The following is a 6,532-nucleotide window of genomic DNA, read 5'->3' as shown; positions in this document are numbered from 1 at the left end:
CACTGAAAACTGCTCATCAAATATCTGAAGGGAACACCCTCTATGTACTCTGCCGACCCTCACGGTCCTATCATCTGCTATCTCAACCTCTAGTGGACCGTCCAGCTCCCCTGGAGTTCTGCTAAATCTCTTGCTAAGCGCAAGCGATACAAATGATCGGGTAGCCCCCGAATCGAACAATACCAAAGCAGGGATGCCGTTCACCGAGAACGACCCTAAATAAAACATATCATCAAGTAATATTCAAGCAATATAATAACAAAAGATGAAGGAAAGATTCATACCCGTCACCACATCAGGAGTCGCTCGCGCCTCCTCTGCTGTCATCTGAAATGCCCTGCTCTTCGCCACCGGCGCATCAGCTCGGCCCTGCCGGCCATCCGTAATCCTTAGGGTGGCAGGGGCAGGTGCAACCACCTTCCCCGCTGCAGCTAAACTGGGACACTGGGACCTTTTGTGTCCCCTCTGATTGCACTGAAAGCAAATCAGATCTGATGCTGTAACCGTAGTAGCAGGGGCCGTACAATCCCTACTCATATGCCCAGTCCGACCGCACTTGTAGCAGCCGGAACTCCCTGCCTTGCACGCCCCCTCGTGCAATCTCCCACACTTGCCACACCGACCGTGGCTCTGCTGACCCCTGGACCTGTGATCTGAAACCTTGGGCTTTTTGCCCACACTGCCTAAACCCGAAACCGCCTCCGGTTTCCTCTTCTTCTCCATCTCGAGATCAATCTCCCTCTCTTTGGCTCTAGCAATCATGTCGTCCAGTGTTTTGCAACTGGACCGGCTCACAAACATACGAATGTCACTCCGCAACATCTCGTGATAACGGGCCTTCTTCATCTCCTCATCGGCTGCATACTGAGGAACAAGAAGGGCCCTCTCCCTGAACTTGGCGGTGATCTCCGCCACTGTCTCTGTAGTCTGGGTAAGATCCTGGAACTCCCTAGCTAACTATTGCACCTCGATGACCGGTGCAAACTCCGCTCTGAACCTGGTAGAGAAATCAGCCCAGGTCATGGCATCCAGTGCCGCATCATTCCCGATGGCATGTCCGACCTCCTCCCACCAGTCTCGTGCCCTGTCCTTCAGAAGACAGGACGCCAATCTGACCTTGTCCCCCTCGGGACATCTGCTAGTGCGGAATGCGTTGGCCATATCTGCCAACCACCTGGTACTCGCTATGGGGTCCCGTGCCCCATGATAGTCAGGAGCCCCGCATGCCCTGAACTCCCTGAACGTAAGTGTGCGCGACCCCATCACGGCCGCCATCTCGGCACGGAAAGTACTCAATCTCTCATCCATCAGCTCTAAAATACCCTCCTTGATCGAGCCGAAGATCACAGGAGTCTGCTCTAGTATGATGCGGGTAACCTCAGAAGAAAGGAACTCCCTAGTCTGCTCATCCATCTGCCCGGCCTCCGGGCCTGATCCCGATCCTGATCCCCCTCCGGCATCTGAACTGCCGGCTGCTTGCCTCGGACGCAAAACTACCATTCTGAAACATATCATAACAACATCAGAACACTGAAATATCTCAAGGGATCATGATACTACTACTAGCTTCCTGGTCTTGTCTTGGCCTTCCTTAATTCGAGTACGGATCCTCTGCTTTCAGTAGTATGGGCCCCTACTACCTTCCACATCTATCCGTACTTTCCTCAAGAACTGCCTTGACTCCACCAAGTCACTTCTACTACTGCCATTCTCTGCTACTCTCATCCTAGGCTTGCCCTAGGGAAACTTCAAGCTCAACGCGACTGGTCCTCAGCTGCTGTAGGTCTCCTCATAATTCCAGTTAGCCACCACCTAAACACCATCACATGTGATGAGGATCAGATAATCCTTCAAGTAAAAGATCCGTCCCTACAACGGTTGGACTCAAACAAGAGCTGCGCAGTAGAGCCAGTTCCAGCACTCTGGGATTATTCAAACCTGATCACATGTGGTGTGACGTGTTCACCTAATGGCTAACTCCCACTACTCAGAACCCCACTAAGCACGAAGCAAGCAGCATTCGGACACGGGAAATAGACTCAGGCAAAACTATTCTTATAACAAGAAACTGCACTAGCATAGGATGCTAAGCTCATACTATCAGACATAACCTAAACAGGCTATCCTACTGTTGTCTACTCAATTCTAGCATGCAATACTCACAAAGCTGTAACACATAAACAGGCACATAAGGCATTCTCCTAGATCCTTAGCCCTATACTAGCATGTTGTTCTACTGAAACTGAAACTGAACATATAACTTGTATGGGTAATTTGGGAGTACTTACTTGAGCTCGGCTGACCGCATGCACACACACCTCTATCTTGTTCAAAACAATTCTTTCTTTCTAAGTGCTTTCAAAATTCCTTTTGTAAAACGTTTTTATCTTACTAAAATCTTTTGTTTCCCTTAGTTTGAGTTCAGATACACCCGGAAGTGTATCCGAATCCCTCAAACCAGGGCTCTGATACCAACTTGAAACGACCCAAAAACACGACCCAAAAATTTTCGTTTTTTTTTTCAATATAATCAAAACCATAATATAAGTATCATAACATAAAACATACGCGATGTATCCCCAAAACGTAATAAAATATTGTGCCGAAAAACTGTATCATACTACATCAATCCAAAACATCAAAAGACATCCTCAGGATAAAAGCTATGTTGTGGTGTGTGCGATGCTGTCACCCCGAGCTCTTCCCTTTGCTTGCGGAAGTACCTGAAACCAAAACTGAAACTGTAAGCACGAAGCTTAGTGAGCTCCCCCAAACTACCACATACCATACAATAACATATAAACACATATTGGGCCTTGCCCACTGCATCGGGCCGAAGCCCGGAAACTGCATCGGACCGAAGTCCGGAACTGACTGGGACCTTGTCCCCTGCATCGGACCGAAGTCCGGAACTACTGCATCGGACCGAAGTCCGGAACTAACTGCATCGGGCCGAAGTCCGGAACTGACAGGGACCTTGTCCCCTGTATCGGACCGAAGTCCGGAACTAACTGCATCGGACCGAAGTCCGGAACTATCTGACTGAACATGGCATGGCATAACACATCAACTAGCATAACACATATACGACATGCTACATCGGGCCGTGGCCCGGGACACATAATACTTAACACATAAAACATAGCACACAAATCCTGTTCGAACCACGAAGGCATCGAACATACTAACTGCTGCATCGGACCTAAATCCGAAAACTACTGCTAACTGAACGGGCCGACATTGTGGCCTTAGACCCGTTCCTACTGGAAGGAAACTCACCTCGTAAGCTGGCTGCTGAGTGTGTGGCTCGGAAAGCTAACGGCGGCTGCTCCTGAATCTCCTCGGCTACAAGTCCATAAACACACTCAATCAAATACTAAACACTGCGCTTGGGGTAAAATGACTCTTTTACCCTTGGTCAAAGTCAACTCTCTTTTGGGCTGACTCGCCGAGTTGGCCACCCAACTCGCCGAGTCCTACTCTCACTTTTCACTTCTACTCACTGCTACTCGTCAAGTCTGGCATCGACTCGACGAGTACCCTCTTGATCCAAGAACTCAGACAATCTTCATCCGACTCGCCGAGTCGTATGAACAGACTCGACGAGTTGTTCTTGATCCCAAGAAGATTGCCTTGGACTCGCCGAGTTGTATGAACAAACTCGTCGAGTCCCTCCATCACTGAGTCCACTCTCAACTCGCTGAGTCCACTCTCTAACTCACCTCGTCCACTCGACACTGATAAAACTGAAGGACTCGGGACACGCGACCCGACTCGTCGAGTCGTTCTTCCGACTCGCCGAGTCGCCGCCATGCAACTGATTTTTACTTGATTTTGTTTGAATCCAATGCATACAATTGATAGATCTGAGTCCAATAAGCTGTTTTACCACGTAAAGTTTCCAACTTTACGTGCACAACCTCATGAATAAGGGAAATAAGGCTAAAAGATGCATAAAATGGGTAGATCTATGGTTATCATGCAATATAACTCCAAAAAGACAGTAGATCTGGGCTCTACAACACCCCAACATTCAGATCCATAGATATATCGACTTAATAAGATGTTCATGCAAGTGTAAGGCTTGGAACAAGCATCAACTAGCTCTTAGGAGAGCTCTAATGGAAGTTTAAAGCATATAACAATATGGAACTCCGAAAATACCTCTATTAGCTCTGATTTGGCCTTGGATCTTTGCACTACAACACTTCTCCTTGCTTTTTCCTTCTTCTCCTTCTTCACACCTTCACAAAATGGCACCAAAACACATATAAGCTCTTCAATGGAGGTTTGGGGCTCTAACACTGTGTTCTCAGGGTGAGGGAGGCGAGAATGGGGGCTATAAGGTGGTATAAATAGTGGGCAACCCGGGGATTTTAGGGTTTCACCCAGACAGATGGACTCGCCAAGTTGGGGATATGGACTCGTCGAGTCCCCGGCTCACGCGTGACCTCAGACGCGACCCGACTCGGCGAGTCAGGCTAGAACTCGCCGAGTCCCTCTAGAAAACTCACTATAATAACCAATAAATCAACATACCGGGAACGGGTCGTTACATTAGGGTACTCGTTGCTGACAAAACCCTCTGGCTGACTCATGTAAACATCTTCAGCCAACTTTCCATTAAGGAAAGTGGTTTTGACATCCATTTGCCAAATTTCATAGTCATGAAATGCGGCTATGGCTAACAGAACCTGAATAGACTTAATCTTGGCTACCGGAGAAAAGGTCTCATCATAATCCACTCCAGGAGTTTGAGAGAAGCCCTTTGCAACCAGTCTAGCCTTATAAGTGTGTACTTTACCATCCATGTCGGTCTTCTTCTTGAAGACCCATTTGCACCCTACAGTCTTTCGACCTGGTACATTCTCAACCAAGTTCCAAACTTGATTGTCATACATGGATTGTATCTCGCTATCCATAGCCTCTTTCCATTTAGCAGACTCGGGGCCTGCCATGGCTTCCTCGTAGCTGTTAGGGTCATCTTGACTTACTAGTGTTCCATCACCAATAAGTGTCTCACCTTCTGCAGTAATATGGAATCCATAGTAATGCTCAGGTGCACTCCTAACTCTCGTGGAACGCCTCAGAGGTACAGATTCGTCAATTGGCTCAACAGGAGTTTCCTCCTCAGGTTGAGGGCTAGAGTTTGAAGTTCCATCACCACTTGACTCTTGAATTTCTTCAAGATCAATTTGCCTCCCACTGTCTCCTTGGCTTATAAACTCTCTTTCTCGAAAGACTCCTCTTCTTGCTACAAAGACCACATTGTCACTAGGTCTGTAGAAGAGGTAACCAAAGGATTGCTGTGGGTAGCCGATGAAAATACACCTCTCGCTTCGAGGTTCGAGCTTATCATGAGTCTCGCAACCCCAAATCTTGATGTGGTCTAGTTTAGGTACTTTACCAGTCCACATCTCGTGAGGAGTTTTGGGAACTTTCTTTGTAGGGACTAGATTAAGGATATGGGTGACAGTCTCTAAGGCATACCCCCAGAATGAGATTGGTAGAGAAGCTCGACTCATCATGGAACGAACCATGTCCAATAAGGTTCGATTACGCCTCTCAGCCACACCATTCAACTGCGGTGTCCTGGGAGGTGTCAATTGTGAGACAATCCCACATTCCTTTAGATAGTCGAGGAACTCTGAACTAAGATACTCACCACCCCGATCGGATCGAAGCATCTTAATGTTCCTGCCCAATTGATTCTCGACTTCCTGTTTAAATTCCTTAAACTTCTCGAAAGTCTCTGACTTATGCTTGATTAAGTAGACATATCCATATCTACTGTAATCATCAGTAAAAGTCAAATAATAACGATTAGCATCCCTTGTGGCATGTTTGAATGGTCCACACACATCCGTGTGTATAAGGTCCAACAAACCTTCACCCCTTTCACACGAGCCTGTGAAGGGTGACTTTGTCATTTTTCCAAGTAAGCACGATTCGCAACTATCATTTGACTTTAGGTCAAACGACTCCAAGACTCCATCTTTTTGGAGTTGGCCTATGCGTTTCTTGCTTATATGTCCAAGACGACAATGCCATAATGATGCTTTATCCAAGTTATTATTATTAGTAGAATCAATACACAAAACATTATTTCCTAAGTTATCTACAACAGACACAGCTTCATACACACTATCACAAGGTAATGCTTTAAAATAAAGAACATTATTAAAGAAAGCATCAATAGAACCAACTTCATTATTAAACGAAAAGGTAAACCCTTGTTTGTACAAAGCATGAAAGGAAATAATATTTCTTGCCATTCCTGGCGAGTAACAACACTTATTCAAATCTAAACTAAACCACTACTTAGCGATAAAGTATAAACTCCAATCTTGGTGACAGGTGAAGCTTTCCTATTCCCCATGATCAAGTTTATTCTTCCTTGCTCCACATTCTCACTTCTTCTTAGTCCCTGCAAGTCACAACAAATATGAATACCATAACCGGTATCAAGGACCCAAGATTTAGAATGGGGTGAGTTATTAGAAATGATAGTGTAAATACCTGCATGGTTGGG

This window comes from Lactuca saligna, chromosome 8 (genome assembly GCF_052625555.1).
Source record: "Lactuca saligna cultivar CGN05327 chromosome 8, ASM5262555v1, whole genome shotgun sequence".
Taxonomy (NCBI): domain Eukaryota; kingdom Viridiplantae; phylum Streptophyta; class Magnoliopsida; order Asterales; family Asteraceae; genus Lactuca; species Lactuca saligna.
The sequence above is the reverse complement of the archived record's forward strand: the minus strand, read 5'-3'. Positions refer to the sequence as shown.